The sequence below is a fragment of the Phyllostomus hastatus genome, unplaced genomic scaffold, assembly GCF_019186645.2.
Source record: "Phyllostomus hastatus isolate PE091 unplaced genomic scaffold, TTU_PhHast_1.1 phas_contig_29, whole genome shotgun sequence".
Lineage (NCBI taxonomy): Eukaryota > Metazoa > Chordata > Mammalia > Chiroptera > Phyllostomidae > Phyllostomus > Phyllostomus hastatus.
The window spans coordinates 2,931,250-2,951,757 of record NW_025333835.1 but is presented as its reverse complement, the minus strand read 5'-3'; the positions used below and the strand labels follow the sequence as shown (position 1 = coordinate 2,951,757).

Here is a 20,508-nt window from a genome sequence, read left to right as displayed (position 1 = left end):
AATCAGAATTTTAGTAGGCCTGTATGACCTTGTCATAGAGATCCATAGTGAATTGGCCAAATCTAGTCAAAATTATGGTTCTCTTGGACACATGATTCCACATGAAGTTTCCTTTTTTCAAGATAGATTTAAGAGAACTTGGTCACTGATTTGGTACAAAGGATGATGATAACTGGAATTTTAAATGCAATGGCCAAGAAAATTAAGTTTTCATTAATATAAATAGAAAATACTTGAGAAAAAACAATTTATTACATATTAAGTGTGAGATGTTGGTGAGATACCAATTTAGAAACAGTACTGTGGCAATAGGTGTAATCTGGAGAAAGTTTTGGAAATCAGTCATATAGTAGAAGCCAAGGATATAGGTGCAATTGAATAGGGAGAGCTGGCCAGTGAACAGAAGAGGATGAGAAAAGAACATCTGGACAATCCAGCTTTGAGAGGTCAGCTGAGGACAAGGCCCCTGAAGAAAGAGGAAAGAGAAACTGAAAGACAACAAGCACAGGACATTCATGAAGGCCAAGGGAGAATGGTTAATAGGGCTTACAGGTTCAGGATGACCTGTGGTCCTGAAGCTCTCTGACTTCATCACATATGATTCTCCCCTCAACTCCCACCTCTCCAGCATGCTGGCCTCCTTGCAGTTTTTTGAACATGCAGATACCCCCCACCTTGGAGTGTTGGTACTGGCAACCCTCTCTGCTTAAAACATCATATACCTTCAGATATCCACTTGGCTTCCTCTCTCACCTCCTTCAAGTCTCTGCTTCATTGTCCCCTTCTCAGTGATGTCTGCCTGACTATTCTGTGAATACTGAAACTTCCCACAACCTGTACCTGCCCAACTCCCTTACCCTAGTCCACATTTCCTTTTTTTCTCTGGGACCATTTAATATACCAGATAATTTACTTACTAATTTGTCTACATAAAAATAACTCATTATTTATGTTGTTTGATGTTTTCCCAGCAGTCTAATAAAATATAACCTTCATGAGGGCAGGAATCTTTGTTTTATAAACCTATCCTAAGTGTCCAGAACAGTGCTTGGTATAGAGAAATACCCAATGACTTTATTGAAGGGACGAGTGAAGAGTGTTGGACAGTGCTGAGAAGGTAAGGAGAATGGGACAAAGAGACTGGTCAAGGTAATTGGACTGGTGTCTCCTGCAGTTCTTGGCAGTCCTCCTTGAGCAGCCACAGGAGGGTATTTGGAGGTTAAGTAGGGTAGGGTGGAGGAAGGGGAAGCAACAAGGGTCATAGTGTTAATTTGTAGAGCAAATTAATGTTTTGGCATAATATTTAAAACTTTAGAACTATAAGTAACTGTTATCAGCTCTTCATGATGCTAATGTTGAGAGACAAAACCAAAGGCACACACTTGGTTGGCAATACCATAAACTGACCCATACGGAATTGCAGTTCAGAGAGTGGGATGTGACCTTCGATATATCCAACCTTGTTATAATGAGCTGTTGTATAAGGCAGGTACACAGAGAGTTCAAACACCATCTATTTTAAGACAATCCAATTTTTTGCAAAATCCAAACCTACAGATTTTATGAGTTAAGGGTGGTGGATTTCAGAGAGAAAAGACAGGATTATGGGGAAGCGGGAAACAGAGAATGCAAGTAGAACTCAACAAAAAAAAGCACAGGAAGAAAACAGCCAGGAGAAGACACTCCCCCTGCCCCGCCACTGAGGAAAGGGAATGGTCTGGGACTGCCCCAGAGAAAACAACACTGTCCCAGGGCCATAGGGGAGGAAAGGGCACAGGGAGGAGGCTGTTCTCGGAAGTTAAGACAGCCACAGGAGAACAACAAGCTGAATTATAGAAAAATCTGCAGGAAGTGGATCTGCTGGAGGAGGGGGTATTTGGAATTTGAGAAAGTGAATAAGCCAGAAATCGAGGAGTCAAAGAGGATAGGGAAAGAGAAAACCCTGAGGGCAGCCAGAGGAGGAATTAAATCCATTTCAAGAACATGTTCCAAGAATAGGAGAATACACAAAGCCACAGAAAGAGCTAAAGGCAAAGCTTGGAAAAAACAAAGCAAAACATAACAAAAAAGAAAAAAAGGGAATGGAAAATCTGAGTGTACCTTTAGTATGAGAAACCGGGAAGCATTCAAGTATGTGGAATTTGTTTGATGATGGGTCATTAGTTCATTCTGGTGAGCCATGTATTTGCACATGTAACGTGAAAACACCTTGTGAGGGTCAAATGCAGAGAAGTGAGGCCCAGGAGCGGGAAAGGGAGTCTGAGTGAGAGCCACATGGTGTTCACCTAAGAATTCGGTAGTGTACAACTCTTGAGAACCCAGAAAGTGAGCTCACCTGGAGTCCATTACCTGATGGATGCCACTCAGGAAAACTTCTCAGCACTTGTCCTATAGGGTATGTAAGGCTTGAACAAGTGGGCTAGGCCTGTCTACCATTTGTCTTGGAGAAGAAAATACCTCCTTTGTTTGACATCAGCTGTAGGTAGCACTGGATCTCCAGCAATTTGGGGGAGTGGCCTCCTTGTATCAGAGGCCCTGCCAGGGGGCTTTTCTTAACAATCACAGAAGAACAACAATGGTTAGCATTTATTGTGGTTTCCATGTCAGTGCTGTGCTAAGCTCTTTAATATGCACAATCTTCACTTTTTGTGGATTCGATATTCCCCTAATTGCTAAAATATATTTGTGACTCTAAAATCACAAGAGCTTTTGTGATCTTTGTGGACACATTCACAGCAGAGAAATTTTAGTCCCCTGAACCACGTGTGTTTCCAACTAAGGTGGAACAGGGTAACACTGCCTTCCTGTTTCAGCTTTCATACTATAAACAAGTATCCTTCTTGTGGCCTATGTAGTGCCATGTTTTCCACATTTTTGTGTTTTTTTCTTGGTGATCTCAGCATTTGAAATGGCCTCCAAGTATGTGCTGTCTAGTGCTCCTAAGCATGAGAACATTGTGGTTTACCTTAGGGGAAAATCATAGTGTTAGATAAGCTTCATTGCAGCATGAGTTACAGTGCTGTTGGCCATGAGTTTGATATTAAGGAGTGAATACTATATATTAAATAAGACGTCTTTAAACAGAAATACATATGAAACAAGGTTATATATTGATCAGCTAGCAAAAATGTGACCAAGGCTCTCAGGTACCTAACTCCATATTTCTCCTAAGAGTGATGTTTGGTAATTGCTAATTCAGTGTTTGTGGTGACTTGTAGAACAGAACTGCATACAGTGAATAATGAGAATTAACACTACATTATTTCACATAACAGTCACAGTTCCCAGAAGTAGTTCTATACAGGCCATATTTTACAAAAATGTAGGCCTAGGGGAACTTTAGGCCTAGAGAGGTTAAATGTTGTGTTCACAGCTTTGATACTGGCGAGTTAGTAGAACCTTGCTCTGACTTCAGATCTGCAGCTCATGGCAATTATGCTGCTCTGGCCTGGAGGTGTAGGTGAAGGAAATGTGATTCCCACAAAGTAGGCAGGATTTTATTCATGAACTACCAGGAGTTGATTCCAGGAAACTCCTAGAAATTATTTAACAGGAATTTTAAGCAGAACCAAAATGTCTGAAGTCACAAGTAGAAAATAAACCAGGAAAATGTCATTTGTTATCATTGCTATGACCTTTGTTTATATTCCCAAACAGTATGACCTGAGGAAACTTGAAGGTACATGAGGTTGTGGCCACACTTTGAAAAGAATAAAGCACTATACAAATATGTGGTACAATAAGAAAATACTGACCTGGGAGCAGGAAATTCTAGTTCTAGTCCTAATTCTGCCAGGAACTTGCTGTCCTTTGAGAAAGTCTTATTCAGAGCTTTACACATTTGTCGCTCTACCTTAAAATGAAAGTACTGGCAGATAATTCCCTCTGCTCTGTTTCTAAGACCTGAAGTGTATAGCTCTATACAGCTTCTTTGTGACTAAATGTCCTATTTTCCCTGGAATAGGTAGTTTACACTTTTTGTCTTGCCAGAGTTATTAATAGTATCTTTTACTCTCAGAAGTGTGCCAGTATGGACAATAAATTATATGGTTCCCTGGCCCTTAACCAGTATTGTTCCTTGTGTTTTCTTGGCTAGGTCCTTACCCTTATCTCAATAGTAAGACCACCTGGGGTTACTTCTTTCAGACATGGTTGGTTCTTGGTATCAAAGTATTGAGCTACTTGGCTCCTGTTGCCTGCTGCCATGTTCCCTGTCCATCTAACCTGGCTCTTGACTCATACCTTAGGTCTTTAATATAAACTGTCCTGATGCTTAAGCTGAGAAAAATTTCTGTTGGTTTTTTGGCTCCCACAAAGGAAATTTTATCAGCTGCGCTATAAAAAAGGGAAAGTCTTTAATATAGAAAAAAAGTAATTTGATATAATACTACTAATTCAGTATGCAGGACAGTAAGGAGAGTATGCCATAATGAAGTCATTATTTATCATATTAGATTTGGTGCTTTTTTTCATCAATTTGCCTAAATCATAACATAACTATATCAATAATTATTAAATATAACAAAAATAATTTTTAAATATAGAAATAAAAAACTAAACTGAGAAGTGAAATGTTAAAAAAAGCAACTTCTGGCAGTTTCTGAGTCTTTCTAAATGTACTGTTTCATTCTCTTGCTGTCATGTGAGAAAACAGCATGAATTACTGTACAAGAAAAATAAAATGTTTACTATTTAACAAAACATTATATTCTTCACTCAAATTCAATAGAAATAAAGCACAAAAATAAAATAATTATACTTTCTTGTTATTCTTTGTAGAAGATTAAAAAGCACTATATAATTTTATTACACTATTAATTTGCTTAGCAAAGCATTTCTTCCCAATAGTGAAATATAAACTTTAATGCAGGCCAGATTAAATAATCCTAAACTTGCTGAACGTAGTTTGGAAAACTAAGGAATCAATTAATCTAATTTTATAATCTGTGTTTCCGGTTTAAACTCTCCTTTCCTAACTTTTTGGGTAATCTTCAGCTATTCAATCCAGAAAATGTAATATGCTAATGATTGCGAACATCTCCGAATTAGCATCTTAATTGAAATACTGTTTCTGCCTTCTGCTCACAGGTTAGAAATAAATAATTTCTCAGTAGTAACTGCTTGCTTTCTGGAAAGAGCTATGGTTCAGCAAGAAATGTGCGGGAGAATTTGTACTTGTTGCAAACCTGATTGACTAACGAGTGTCTGCCGTTACAACTCTTCAGGACAATATGGAGTTGGATTATTGACTAAAAGATTGTATTTCCTAGAACTTGCCAATGACAAATTCAAATGGAAGGCTGTGCCATCGATGCTGTAAAACAAAGATGTCAAAGTTACCTCATGTCCTTCCCTCCACAGCACTTGCTCTGTGGTCAGGGAATGACCCAAGATAGGCCCAAGGCCTGGCAGAGGTTCTGCTGGTCTCCTCTGCCTTAAAGAGGAAGGAACCACCAGCAACTTTTATCTGGTTCAGTTCAGAGTTTAAAATAACATCCCCTGTCTTTGCCAAAAAGGAGCAACTTGATCATATGAACAAACAGCAAGAGGCATTTGGCATTTAAAAAACAAAAAACAAAAACACTGTTCATTGTTGGTTCCTTACAGTTTCCACAATTATCTTAATTTGAAATGCTAATTTTTGCTAGGACATTTTTACTTTGTTTCTGAGACATGTATTAGGTAAAAAACATTTTATGATGTTGGACATTTATGCTTAATCTGTTGTCTGTTAATAATCTTTCTCATTTGATTATGAAAAAATATAAAACAAATGTTTCTTTGCCTAGTGCCTTGTTCAAGATATTTGACTTTTAAATGATGGCCTAAAGAAAAGATTATGCAATTCCTATTTGTTGAGTCTGGAACAATGGAATTTGCTCTGTGCTTGTTGAACTCTGGTGATATGGTTAACTGCTCCATTCTCCTTCACAGTCACTTTTTCATTCTTTGAAAGTTTCACCAACATGTGAAAATGTACCTCTCTTTTGGGCATGACTGTGAGCAAAATTTCATCCTCCACTTTTACCCAACCACTGCATATCTTGAACTGTTGGCAAAGATTGACCCAGCCCCAGAACACAGATTGTGTTTAAGACTAAGACACAGAAGCAAGGTACGTGAGGATCCAGGCTCAGAGCTGAGAAGGCCACAAACTTCAGGCTCTGCTGTGAGTGACTAGTAATACCCAAAGACTCTGTTTGGAGGTCAGGGATGCTTTTTGTTCCCCTTTTGGATTTTTGACTATGAGCAGGGATCTTTGTGTCCACTTCAGGAGAGGAATTCTGCTGAGAATGGGAGACCACAGATGTTCAGTGCTGCTGAAGAGTAGGAGCACAGGGACGAGGAAACTTGGAGAGTTTTTGCCTCCCGAACTTTTATTTTCTCATTGTTGAAAACAAAAAGCAATTTAAGTAATTCTGTTAAGAAGAATTCAAGAAGGAAAGAAAAATGTAACTATGAAGTGTTTCATACTGTGCATGATATTCGCATAGACATGGGAGGATGCTGAGAACTCAGAATATCCTCTGCAAGAAATAATAAAAGCAGATCCTCCAAACATTTTGATGAACCCAATTATGTTTCAAATTACAACAATACAAAGAGTGCCCTTTTGAGTTACAAAACTGACAAATGAAACAAAAAACTGATTCTGTACTTACTGTGAGACATTGTTAAATGAGGGGAGTGGAGACAGAATTCACCAAATGAGTTTAGTGACTCAACAACATAGTTTTCCTAATTGAAATGAATAATCAAGGGTAAAAAGCCCCCCCCCCAAAAAGGAGTGATACTTTGACCATGTTGTCTCTTTTTTGCCTCCTTAAAAAAAAGAGTTTGAAGCTTACCAAAAGATGGGTAATCTCATTAGCCTTTTGGTAGGAAGGACAGGAGGCAAAACAGTGGAGGGAATTTCTTCCCCAGCTATTGAAGGTCCCATAGATGGATAAGGATCTGACGCTTGACTGCAATCAGGAGGTATAGGTGATGAAGCAAAGGTGCCTCAGGAGGAAAAAAGGAAGACTTGGTCTTCTTGCAATAAGGAATGACTGATAATTGTTGAAATGTTATAAAGAGATTATAAAGGGATCATGTTATATTTAAGTACATTCCTTTAAATTTTATTCTCTATTATATTAGGCCTTCTATATGTGAAATAATTTAATATGAAAATAAAATTGTTTTTGATAACAATTTTTATATTCAAAACATAATTAGAAGTTTTTCTGTGTCTGCTAGTTTTTCCTTACTAAGAAATGCCTGTCTGAAGACCCTCTGTCTGTGCAGGAGGAGACACTAGTGTTCACATGGTGGAATGAACTATATCTTCAGATTTAGTGTACAAATGATAAGACTGGCCTTGAACATCTATATCTAGTAAGTGATTGCAAATGTTAATTCTTAGAAACAACAATACCCACTCAAATCATTGAGAAGGGAAAATAAAACACAAGCTTTGGAGCCAGAGAAATCTGGGCTCAAAGCCCAGCTGCAGAGTAACTAGCTATGTCATCTGTAACTCCTGTGAGTTTAATTTCCATTTGCATTAGCTACAATATCTAATAAGCTTTACTGTTGTAGGAATTAGATATGATATGTATATGTGAAATGCTAGCAAGTACAGTGCCACACAGAGCTTTAGGACCTCAGTAAGAGATCATTACTGTTATTACAAGATACTGTTGACCATTTATATTTCCAGAAATATGGATACTATATAGATAGAGTATCTTAAACCTGGTGATTTAAAAAATCCCTTCAGTCATCTTAATATAAAGTCATAATACAGCAAACTTAAAAATGGTTTTTGGAAATATTAAGAACTGCAAAATTTCTATTCAAACTAGAAATATTTTTGGCCTTGCCTAGGGTGATCAACTGTCCTGGTTTGACCAGAAGTAAATGAGTCACAAGGATGTGAGACTTTTAGCATAAGCACCAGGGAAGTCCCAGGGAAACCAGGATGAGTTAGTCACCGTAGCCCCACCTCACAGGTATTTGGCTTTTTCACTACAACCAGTAATCTCCAAGCTGAGATCTAGCACTAGCAGCCCTACCTGGAAACCTGTTAGAAATGCAAATCCTTGGGTCCCAAGTCAGACCAACTGAATCAGAAGCAATCAGAAGCTCTGAGGGTGGGGACTAGCAGTCTGGATTTTAATAACATGCAGCATGCTAAAGTTTGAGAAATATTGGTCTATAATATGTCACTTATGTCAAGACATTTTACAAATAAGAACAGAAAGAAGCAATGTATTAAGCCTATTTCAATTTGTTTAAGACATGAGTCAATGTTTCCATAGTTATTAGTCCTCATTCCTAAAATACCTAAAGTTCTCTATCATTTCATCACTGAGCTCTGATAATGAAGAATGAAGAAGGAGAAAGAACATTAGGTATGGCAGCCAGCAGAATAGTTCAGCTCTGGAAGAAAGCTGCATCCTGTTCAAGTTTTGAGGGAAGATTGGTAAGGGGTGTGTAGTTATGCAAACTAAAATGTGGGTTATAGTCTAATAGCTCCTTTACCTTTGCAAATTGTCACACATTCAGTATTCAAAACTAGGTCAAGGGAAGGAAGTATATGGGCAGTGTCACATAATATCCCTAAAAAGAAACAGCCCAAAACCTCCCAAACTAATTCCATTCTAGTGCCTCCAACTAACATACAACACAGATCCTCAGGAAGGTTCAGGTTATTTTTGCAACGCAAACCAGGGTAATTTTCATAATACCTGGACACTTCAAATATTTGAATATGTATGACTTCAAATATTTGAATGTCTAAGACACAATGTTATGCAACAATTCATTTTATTCTGTAATACTGAAATCTTCTCAATAAGCCCCTCAGCAGCTAAGACAGTTTTCTCAGTGAAGGGTTACATTTTTTTTGTGGTGGGTAGAGAGGAGTGAAAAAAACCCAGCCAAACAGTACCCTAATAATGAGTGTAAATGATTGGTGGAACAAGTGGAAGGCCATTAAACTCTAGCATTTTTCACTGTTCCAATCGGAGTTTGGGAATGTTAGCAAATGACCAAGGTGGTACAAGTTGATTGTTTTTCATCAATTGCCTGATTTTTGCATAAAAATGTAAGTACATATCAATATTAGATTTGCCACAGATCCTAATTTTTCCTTCAATATGAGGCTTAACCATTTTTCCCCCAAGAAGATCTCTCTCTGTGACCAGGGATAAAATTAGTGATGGCCTCCTCATTAACACTTTCCTCCTTCATCCCACTGCAAAGGCCTAAAGGTCAAGTCCCCATCTTGCTAAACATACAAATCACAAATGCCTCAGTTTCTTCTGGAGTGTACTAACTTTTGGCTCAGTTGAAAGAATATCTTTCTATTATGCTATTGGATCATTGAATAAATTTAACTCAAAAAGAAATATGACATCACTAGCTTTATACCTACTTGTAGGTCTTTCTGTCTGATCCTATTGAGCTAAGCCATGGGCCAGGCAGGTGACACAGAATGGCATTACTGCTCTAGCAAATTGGTTTAATTAGCAATCTCAAAGGCAATCATATAAATAGATGGCAGGTAACTTTATGCAATCTCACATTGTTTTTCATTACTTAATGAACAAAAGTAGATGTTGAAGTTTCTTCACCACAGAATAACCTAAATTATACTTCAAACACTACATATTGAAGATACCCATAGCTTACTACTTTATTTTTTAAAAAATGGAAATAGCATCTTTATTTTGTTTCAAATCTCTAACCCTGGTGGCTGTTTAAAAGTTGTGGTAGACATAACTGCTTAGACTATTAGAGGAAGAGTAGGCAAATACTGAGTTAGCAACCTTTAAAATTAGGAATATGATTACAGATGGATGGAATTTGGGACTTCATGACCACTCTCTGTTTCTGTTCAATTCTACTTTTTCTGATCTCTAAACCAATGGGAGAGAGGAAAGGGCCACACTTTTGTGACTCTTCTTAAAGAGCAGGTTGAATTTGGGAAATGAAGATGGGCTTCTGAGAGAGTAGTTAAGGATGAACTGAGAATATAGAAGAAACAAGCTGGTGTATCCCTCTCCTAAGAGGCTCTTCTCCATCATCAGCTCAGTGTACACAATCCTGGAATTCAATAAAAGCACTTAGAGTTTTTGTTTTCCAATTTGTGTTTTCTTAGTCCTGGGCCAATGTGGAAAGAAATCTAAAAATAAAAGTAAAAAATTTGAAATGGAGCAAGTCCATGCAGGAGAGTGAGCATCACCATAGTCTGTACTCAAGGGAAGGGACCAAAATGCCCAGAGTGATGTTCAAGTGGGACCATCATCATTTCTTATAATGGTTAGCATCATCAAGCTGCAGCCTGGAGCCTGAATCAAACAGAACTCTCCCTAGGTATGTCCTACTGAGTTTTGCCTCCAAGAATCTCCACTCAACACTTGTCACATCCTGTACAGCCTTTTAAACTCTGTTCAAGGAACCCTGTCAGGAGCACCTTCTGGGTATTAAACCCATAAACACTGAGCCCAAAGGCAAAACCACCAGGAACTGCTCCCTGGGCTAGCTGCTCATTTATTCCAATGTCAGATAATCAATTTGCCATTTTGACTTCCAAAGGGAAAAGGATCATGCTGTATATTAGTGAGAAATGTTCAGCTCTCATCTGTCTGCTGATTGTTTTTGCTCTTTCTACACAAGAAGACAGTTAATCATGGACACACTGGACAGACAACATTGTCTGGCCTCTGCAAGCTGAGATTTTAGCTGCCTCATCAGAAAAAAATGAGAAAGAATAGAATTATGAAACTTGAAGACAGTGAATTGCTTCAAATCTAAAGATATTTTATCCCTTTCTTACTTTTGTGAAATATGATACACTGAATTGAAGCCAAAATAATAACTTTGAAGTATGAAAGGCTTAACTTATTTTACATATTCAAATACCTATTTTGTGGTTCCTTTCAAAATCCTAATTATTACAATCCAATCATACAATTAAAAATGATATGCTACTGAAAACAATTACACCAGATATTTCTGATGGGATAAATACATCCAGAGATTTAAACTGCAAAGACCAAATCTATAAAAGATACCTACTCAGTGAGACTTCTTATTTACAAAAATTTAGTTTTATTCCTAAATTTATAAGATATTATAAAAATGAAATTAAAGCTTTGCAATGAGGGATTATAATATTGAAGATATATTTATATTTCTTTAATAAAATAATTCATAAAAGTTGGATTGTGACTGAGAAGGAGAAAACTATGAAGAAACTAAATATGACCAAGTGCAGAGAGATTTATGTACTTTATTTCATTTAACTGTTGGAACAGTCCTGTGAAGTGGGTATTAATAAGAAACGGAGAGTTGAGGAACTTGAGAATTGAGGCAGAAGAGACAGAGGGATGGAGATGGAAGCCATTTTTTTTCTTACTTATGAAATTAACTAGAATATATGGCTTAACAGCATTTCCCCTTACCACACTGTCTCTGGGGCCTGAGGCCCACACGCTGCTGTTGAATTGTGCCAGTAGAGAACATTCTGGTTTCTTGTCTCCATTCTAGGGATGACAGTAGCTGGGTGGTTAAAGACTCGGGATATTGAATCCCTGACCTAGGTTTGAATGCTAGCTCTGCTAGCTACAGCACCTTAAGCAAGGGCCTCTAAACCTCATTTTTCTCAGTTAAAGATAAATGGTAGCTCCTCAGGGGTTGTGGTGAGGTTAGTGACTAACAGTATATATTTCATTTGTTATCAGCTATTATCCTGGATATAACTTCTTCTAAGAAAACTCTCTAGCAAGCACAGTACAAACTAATTGTAGGACCTAATTTAAGTTCTGAGAGGTCATCAGTCATAGCATTTCTCTTTTTGGTATGTAAGAAAAAATGAGGTGAAAAGTTTTAGACTAGGGAAGGTATAAGAAAGGTGAGCTGTGTTTGCCAAATGACCCAAAATGAATGCTGCTTCCACAGCCTCTTCCCCAAATAACAGCTTTTCATTTTTCCTCTCCCTCCACACTTATTCTCTACTCTTTCCTCCTCCCTTCCATTTATTTTTGCCTGTCTTTCCCTTTCCAGAAAACAGAATTCCAAACTTGATAAACATTCATTTCATCCAGTTCAGCAAAACAAATGTTCTCAATTGTTCCTTCATGATTTAATTATTGTAGGATCAAAATATAATTTTTTTTCTGGGAAAAACAAAACAGTAAACAAAAAAATCAGAAACAAGGTTTGAGACTAGTTTCATCTTTTTTACGAGAGGAAAGGAGAAGATTTGTGCAGGGGAGACACTGGGAGGCAATGTGTGGTTGGGTCTGGCAGACACTCAAAGTGTTAGGTCTCAGTGTGAATCCAGATTAGACAATCATTACCTTCTAAAAGCATTGAAAGTTTTGGCTGAGAAAAGTCTTGTGAAGAGATATTAGTCTGGAAAGAATTTATGATTTCGTAGAACTAGAGAAAAGTTTCAACTTTTACCTTTTCTGTCCTACTGTAAAACATCTTCACTCCATCGCTGTCTTGGACCAATCCCAGAAGAGCCAAGATAAGTCCTTGCTTCACTGCAGCACTTAAACTCTAAAAAAGGAGCTCAGAGCAGCACAAGGAATTTAGCTGCTCACCATTGCAGGCTTTGAGGTATGCTTCTGAGTTAAATCCATGCCTTCTGGAAGACCTCTTATAAATAAGTATTAAGTATGACCACTAAAAAAACTATCCTTTAATAATGTATTGAATCTAAAACTTGGTGATTATAGTTGCTAACACTATTATATAATTGAAATTTTCTAAGAGAGTAGACCTTAAATGTTCTCTCCACCCCAAATGTGAGTTGATAGATATGTTAATTAAGTAGATGGTGGGCTTAAAATAAAAAAGTGTCCTTGATTATCAAATATCCTTGATTAGAGAAATAATGTATTGATTTAATTATCACATAAGCCTAAATGACAAAACCAAAGCCTCCTTGTTTTCTTGGAAAGCATACTCTGCATGGTTTCTTAGGGATACAAGTAGGAAAGAGACAAAGAGAGAAAACAATTGCTGTTTAATTTCCTAGCTATCAGGGATGAAAGAAACCAAATGAATGTTTAATGATCACTTTCTGTATGCTAACAAATTTGCATAGGTTATTTCAGTTGATCCCTACAACCATTTTATAAAGTGAGTATTTCTTATTCTCATTTTAAATGAGGACACCATGGCCTATGGCACTTTGTTAAAGTATTATGACAAAGCAATCAAAAAGTGATGAGGCCTAGCTGTGAACACATGTCTCATGGATGTCATAGCCTCTGTGCTTTCTAGTGTACAGTGCTGCTCCTGAAAGCAGAGAGGCGTCTGGGCTTTGGTCCTAAGCATGAATTTCCCAAAGCAATGAACACTTTCCCATAATCCATTGTAAAAATCTTTCCATTCACTATTGCTAAACTATTTGCAAAGTCATCAGGCTGAGTTCAGTGGTCCTATGTTTGTGTGTGCTGGTGTAGCTGTGGAGATTAACAGATTGCTGAGGTTCTTCCCTGTAGTGTGTTTCTGAACTCTACTCTTTCATTTGCAGATCTAACCCAGCATTCCAAGGCCCACATCAAGTTTGGATTTTTCTTCACTTGGCAGTTGCCATTTTACTTGAAATGAGGTGATCCCATCTCTGGTCAATATTTGTAGTTCTCTAGTCATTCTTCTTACCCACTACCCACAGTCTAGCTGTTTAAAGTTCTATACCCAGGAATTCTGAGTGTTTGGGCAGTCTTAACTGGGATCACTTCTCCTGAATGACATAATTCAGAAGTCCCTCAAGGCTTTGTTCCTAAGGCTGCTATAACAAACTACCCCAATCTGGGCAGCTTAAAATAATAAATTTATTCTCTTAAATTTCTATAGGCAAAAAGACCAAAATCAAGGTATTGCCGGGTTGTTCTCCCTCTGAAGGCTCTAAAAAAGAGCCTTCTTTGCCGCTTTCTAGTTTCAGGTAATCCCTGGCCTATCGCTCAACATTCCAAGTCCTGCCTCTTCCCTGTCTCTCTGTCTTTCCTTATAAGGACATAAGTCATTGGATTTGGTGTCCATTCTAATCCAGTATAGCCTGGTCTCAATTAATTACATCTAAAAAGACCCTATTTCCAAATAAAGTCATATTCTAAGGTCCCAAGCAGACATAAATTTGGTGGGGGGGTACATTATTCAACCAGTACGCCCAGGGACCCTCCTTCCCTGCTCAGGTCTACCAGCCAGGACCACCTGGTAGTGACAGTCTGAGAGCAACAAACTATATTGTTTGTACTGGATTCCAAACTGGTTCAGAAAGACCCTGGAAAGCAATATGAATATGAAGTTCTGTTCCTTACTATGGAGATTACAACAGAACATTTGTTGGGCTTCCTGTTATGAAACAGGTAATAGACTGTTTCAATTTTACAATCTGATATATAGTTCATTATATTTTAAAGCAATAGAAAAAATGCCCTGAAATTTTTGAAAATAAGGCATAAAGCTTGTATGGCATTCAAAGAAGAAACACATAAAGGGGTGTCCAGCTTTTGGCATCTCTGGGCCACACTGGAAGAAGAAACATTGTCTTGGGCCACACATTAAATACACAAACACTGAGAAAAACTGATGAGCAAAATAAAAGTTTTAAGTAAATTTACGATTTTGTGTTGGGCTGCATTCATAGCCATCCTGGGCTGCATGGGGCCCATGGGCCACGGGTTGGACACCCCTGGAACAGATGATAGAAATAGATTTTTAAAAACTGCCCTGATGAAAAAAATATAATGAATTATAAATTGTGCTTGCCAAAATATGGCTCTCGTAGACCACTGTGTGCCTGATACTTTTTCCAAATTAAAAATGAATCAGGGGATTGAAGTCACTTGAAAGAAAGATTTAAAAAATTAGTTATGTATAAATTACAGCAGTTTCACCAAATTCATGTATAATGCCAACTGAAATTCTGACAAGCTAGTCAACACATGTCTAAAGGCAAAATCAAGGTTTTGTATTATAATCTACAGCTGTGTTATACTGGAAAGAAAGTAAAGACAAAATTAGATTTAAAGCTCAAAACAGCAATAGCAAGAACCTGGAAAGCAGACCAGGAACCTGGATGGATGAAAATTACCTCAATTTAAATAAACCTTAAGAGGATTGCTGGATATAATTGCTATAATTTCCTTTAAAAGATCTTTTCCAGTTTTTTAATCTGGAAAAAAAGTAAGCCAGGCTGGAAACAGTCTGTAAAAGTCTACTTTTTTCTATATTTTCCTTTTCTCATAAGGATGGGAAGGCTCAGGATGAGGATGGACACAGGACTGGAGAGACCCCACCCCTTTCTAAATCTAGAAATTTGTAGAGGTGGGAGAGGCAGGTATTGCTAAACAGGCATGGGTCTTGAATATCTTTAAATCAGGCAGGCTCTTGGCTACTGGCCTTGTTTAGGAGGCTTCTTTAATGTCTTAAACAATGTTTGTCAGAAAGCACCAAAATAAGATTAACTAACACAATGGATTTGGGAACAGACAGATTGCAAATGAGCGCCTCTTATGTCTCTATGAGTAAAGAAATTAATCTCTACATTTCGTAATACCAAAATCAGAGCTTATGAGAGTATCTATTACATAAAGTTATCACATAAAGTTAGTATATGGCTTAAATAAGGTACATGCAAAAGGAATGGCACATAATAAGTGTTCACTGAATATTAGTCATGACTAGATATCCCTTTCTCATTTGTTTTATTTTGCTTTTAGAAAATTCAGAGACTACTCTCCCTAATTACTTAGTTAACTCAAACACCATGTAAAAATCTATATTTTGGTGGGATTTGCACCGCAAAATGCATAGGTATGCTGCCCAGGAGTTTGTGTTCCTGATGTTGAGGTCTCCTCAACTATTGTGTAATGAGAAGTGAGATAAATCCAGAGTTAACAGATCTAGATTAGAGTCCTGATGCTGCCACTAACAAATCAACCCAACCTATCTGGGGCTGATTCTGCACCAGTGAATGGAACCCTTCCGGGTCTGGAACTCAATGTTTATGGCTATTGCTAATGACACATGAGCCTATAGATAGGCCATAGAACTGAAATGGGGAAAGATGTTCAGTAGGGTTAGTATACAGGCAGTTGTAAAGTTTGAGGAGAAAATGGAAGAAAGATGAAGAAGAGAAGAATCAAGTGATCATAGCAGAAAGAGATGAGAAGGTGAATGAGGAAAAGAGAAGGAGAAAGGAGAGTGCAGAATAAGAAGAAAGAAGTAAAGAGAGGGTAGAAAGGGAATCCCTGCTCTGCCTGGGTATGCAAATGATTAGCAGTAGCATATCCTGTAACCTGACTGAATGCTCAGGACTGGTTGACAGTGGCTGATTGGTCAATGTGAGGAAATCTTGTGAAGTCTGCATGGCTGTTCCCTTCCTTTCCAGAAATTAGCATTTGGAGATATACATTTCTCTAAAGGGACCAGACTGAAAGCAGGACTGTTCAAAATGTTCTTAGAAAAGGGAATGGAAAACAGAGGGGAGAAAATTACCACAGAAATAATGCAAGAAAACCTCCCTGAAGTGAAGAACATAAGGATTCAGGCAAAGGAGGTCTTCAAGTGCACAGTAGCACAAAATAAAAAAGAAGGAAAGAGACAACAAAGCTTACAACCTAGAACTTTCATGACTCTTGAACAAATAAAACATATTTAAGTTTCTAAAAAGAAAAACAGGCCACACTATATAGGCTAGAAATGAGAATGGCAACTGTCTTCTCAAGGATAACACTGAAAACTAGAAGACAAAAGAACAATGCCTTCTTTTGTACATGAAACTAACTTCTGGCCTAGATTTCTATACCCAACCAAATGTTTTCTTAAGCAATTTTGTGAGGTAGGTAGTCTCAAATGTTTGCTTTCTAAAAGCAATTTCTTAGGAACTACATAATGTGTTCTATCTGATTAAGACAAAAAAGAAAGAAAAAAAAGGATTCAGGAAACACAGGCTCTACCACAAGACAGAAGTGAAGGAAATTACCAGCCTGTTTGTAAGGCTTAATCCTTAAGAGTCTTAGAAACAGTGAAGATTGGAAGAGGGAGACAGGAATGTTGCCAGAAGAATAAATTGAATCTGATATATCACTTGATGCATTTGATCATGTTGAGTGGCTATTTGTAGTTCAGGTAGAGATTTGGAAAATGAATTAATAAAAAGTAAATGGAAAAAATAAACCCAAAACATAAAAATAACATGAGACCAGGGAAGTTGCCTAAGAAATTAATGTAATCATAGTAGATTACATGGTTCAGCTCTGAACATTTTATTGCCATAATAATTTAAGCACTAAATATTTCTTTAATCACATATTGTGATAAAACTATTTTGAGAAGTTGAATAAAGGAAAAGTATGTGTGGTGAGGATGGTGTAAGAGAAGTAAATTCTCATTTTCTAATTTAGAAATTCAATATACAGTATCTAAATTGTGGGAAAACATCCAGAAATAGATACAAGTATATTATAAAAATGGACATAAAAGACCAAACGAAGAGTTGAGCGTAGCAGTCCATGGGGAACAGGAATCTAGCAGGAAATTGCTGCTTTTTTATTGTTATCATTTTAAGCCTTAGAGTAATATTTAAGTTTTAAAGTATATATGTTGATTACTATAATGAATATAAAAATTAAATTGAAAGTGTATTTGGAATGTAGGGAAGAACACTAATGGCTTGCATAAAAACTCAGATAATCCCTAACCTACAATCACTATATCTTCACTTTACCTGTGAAGAAACTGAGGCTCAGAGACATTTTGCAAGCTGACTTAATTACAAAGTGTTAGAGCCTGGAATCACTCCCAGTATTTCTGATTTCACACTTCAAACTTTCTCAAAATATTTTCCTGGTTCTCATTATCTCTTATTTTAAACTTATCATGTTACTTTAAATAGTATCTCCCACACAACAGCAACTAAAAAAAATCCAGGTGTACAAAATGACATCCTTCATGAGTCATGTCTGAGCTAACTGAATAATCTAATGTAATCTTAGGTCTCAATTTTACCCTTGGTTTGGTGACATCCTGAGGAATGCAGATGAACATTCAAGTGATCAATAGGTACAGTTTTGGGACCTAAATATTTTCCTAATGGATACATGCTTCTCATTATACCATCCCAAGACACAAGGAACTGACCTCATTGCTTAATGTCCTCAATCTGATTCCATGCACCTGGGAAATGACATTGCTATTTGCTGTCAGGACACAATAGCATTAAACCTTAACGATATACCTAACATGGGGATTAGACAATATTAATGGAGTGTTAGCTATACCACTGGAGCACTCTTCTAGAGTTACTTTTTCAAAAATCTATAAGCTTTGATGAACTCTCAGTTCTCTTCTATTAGTTTGATATATCCATTGATTAATATTGCCTTACTTTCATAAGCTAGTCTTTTTCTTGGTAACCAAATTTTTTTTGTATCCTTTGGTAATAGTTCCTGGAAGTGTGATTATTGTGTCTGCAATTTGCAGAATTTGATGGCAGCTCCAGTAAAATAAACAAAATCTAATTATGTCAAAATTGGACCTTGCTGAGGTAAGATGATTGGTTTCATTTTATATAAACATGAGCACTTACGATAATGGCAAATGTCAAGATGTTTCTCAGAAAACATTATTTAAAAAATGGTAGTGAAAATTGAGATTGAATTGCTACATATCCTATCAATATGATCTTTCTAGTCTTAAGTTCTTGGGTTTTAGATTTATGAATTCTTGTAATTTTATGTAAATAATATATGTATATGCATTTTAATAAAAGGATGGTTCATAACTTTCATCAAATTTTTTAAAGAGGTTCATAACCCTTAAAACATAAAAAATCATTACATAAAGATATGAAGTCCATGTGGAATTCTTTAATTAGATTCTTCTTAGTGGATCTTAAATGTTTTTATAATAGGTATTAGTAAATTTCTGAGAGATCAAGGGCATTAAATATGCCCTCTATCATTACTAGTCAATTGTTTTTCTATTTCTGTAGCCATGAATCTCAAAGCTCATATAAGACAAATTTGATTGCCCCTTCTACCACACCCTAGCTTTCCACTCCCCCCAGCTTTTGAGGATTCATATGAAATTATCAAAAGATGATATTTTCTATTGTGGCTTACTATTAAATTTGCTACTCAATTCTCTATGTACTGAACATATTTAATAGAAAAGTGAAAATCTCAAGCATCATATTATTCAGTGATGTCAATGGTATTGCCTTGTTCATCTTTCCCCTTGTTCTTTTGTTGATGAGAAAGGTTTGTGCCATCTCTGCTAAAGCCCTTAAAAGATACTTTCCATTAAGCAGTTATAAAAACATAAATAGTAGGTGTGTGACCTAGTTTTTGAGATATATATATATATAATCAGAAATACATATATATTGCCAAGAGATTTTTATTCTTATTAAATTTAATCTCTAGCAACCAGGAAATTTAATTGATTACTCTTGTTAATGAACACTTCAAAAATATTTTAAAGATCAACTATGGGATAGTCTATATTACTAAGAAACAGAAAATACTATCAGAACCTTAATAATCTACTGAGAACAATCTATGGAGTTTAAAGAGAGATGATATGCAGAGTCAAGCCAGGTTTTCATGTCAGTGATATCAGCAGATGAGTCACCATGTTGTGGAATTATTTTCTTACCTTTCCACATCTCGAAACTAATTTTTAACCTAGGCTTATTATTTTCTTAGATATCAAGTGATGGTAACCAAAATAATGAAATACTGAAGTATCAATCAGATGTAAGTGTATTTGTCAGATGCAAAATATATCTACCAATGTTTGTTATACTGTGTCTCCTACTTTTAATACCCACTTCCTAGAATCAGGAAGCAAAATTAATTAACAGCTGAGAGCTGAGGATAGAAATGAGCTGTATAAATGTAACTACTCTTCAACTAAGGGCAAGGAGATTGGCACTGCTGCCCGGTAGAAGCAAGGTGCTGGGTCTGATAAAACAAGGTGGAGAGCCAGATTCAGCCTTGTGTTTGCTACCTGTGTCATAGGGTATTATAAGTTTGAAAAAAAGATAATGAATTAAAGTACTCAGCACTGGCTTGGTACATAGTTAATAATTTATATCCATAGACCTCTTTAATTTATTTTTCTTTACTCTTGCCATGTTCTTTTCCTTCTTCCCTTCATTTTTAATAAATGACATCCATTTTTTTCCTTAAAAATGAGAGATAAGCATAACTGAGAAATACTTAGCATTGTTTTTGTGTCTGGTTTGAAGTTTACATAAATGACATTATGCTCTAGATCTCATTCTGTTTCATACATTTTTTATGTTACTCTGGGAATTTAATCTGCATTCTGTCATGTATATAAGCCATATTTTATTTATTCACTAAGTGATGGGTCGAGGTGGCTTTCATCCCTTTGCTGTTCCCAACACCTGTGTGATAAACAAGTTCACAGTTCCTCGTAAACATGTATATGCTTTCCTCTGGAGTATATTTCCAGGGACAAAATTGCTGG

At 36.7% G+C, this 20,508-nt stretch overlaps 1 long non-coding RNA gene across 2 annotated transcripts in view; it reads right to left on the bottom strand.

Annotated features, from left to right (window-relative positions):
- Nucleotides 1–20,508, bottom strand: part of LOC123818837 — a 95,150-nt gene that overhangs the window by 39,173 nt on the left and 35,469 nt on the right. The window lies entirely within an intron of this gene.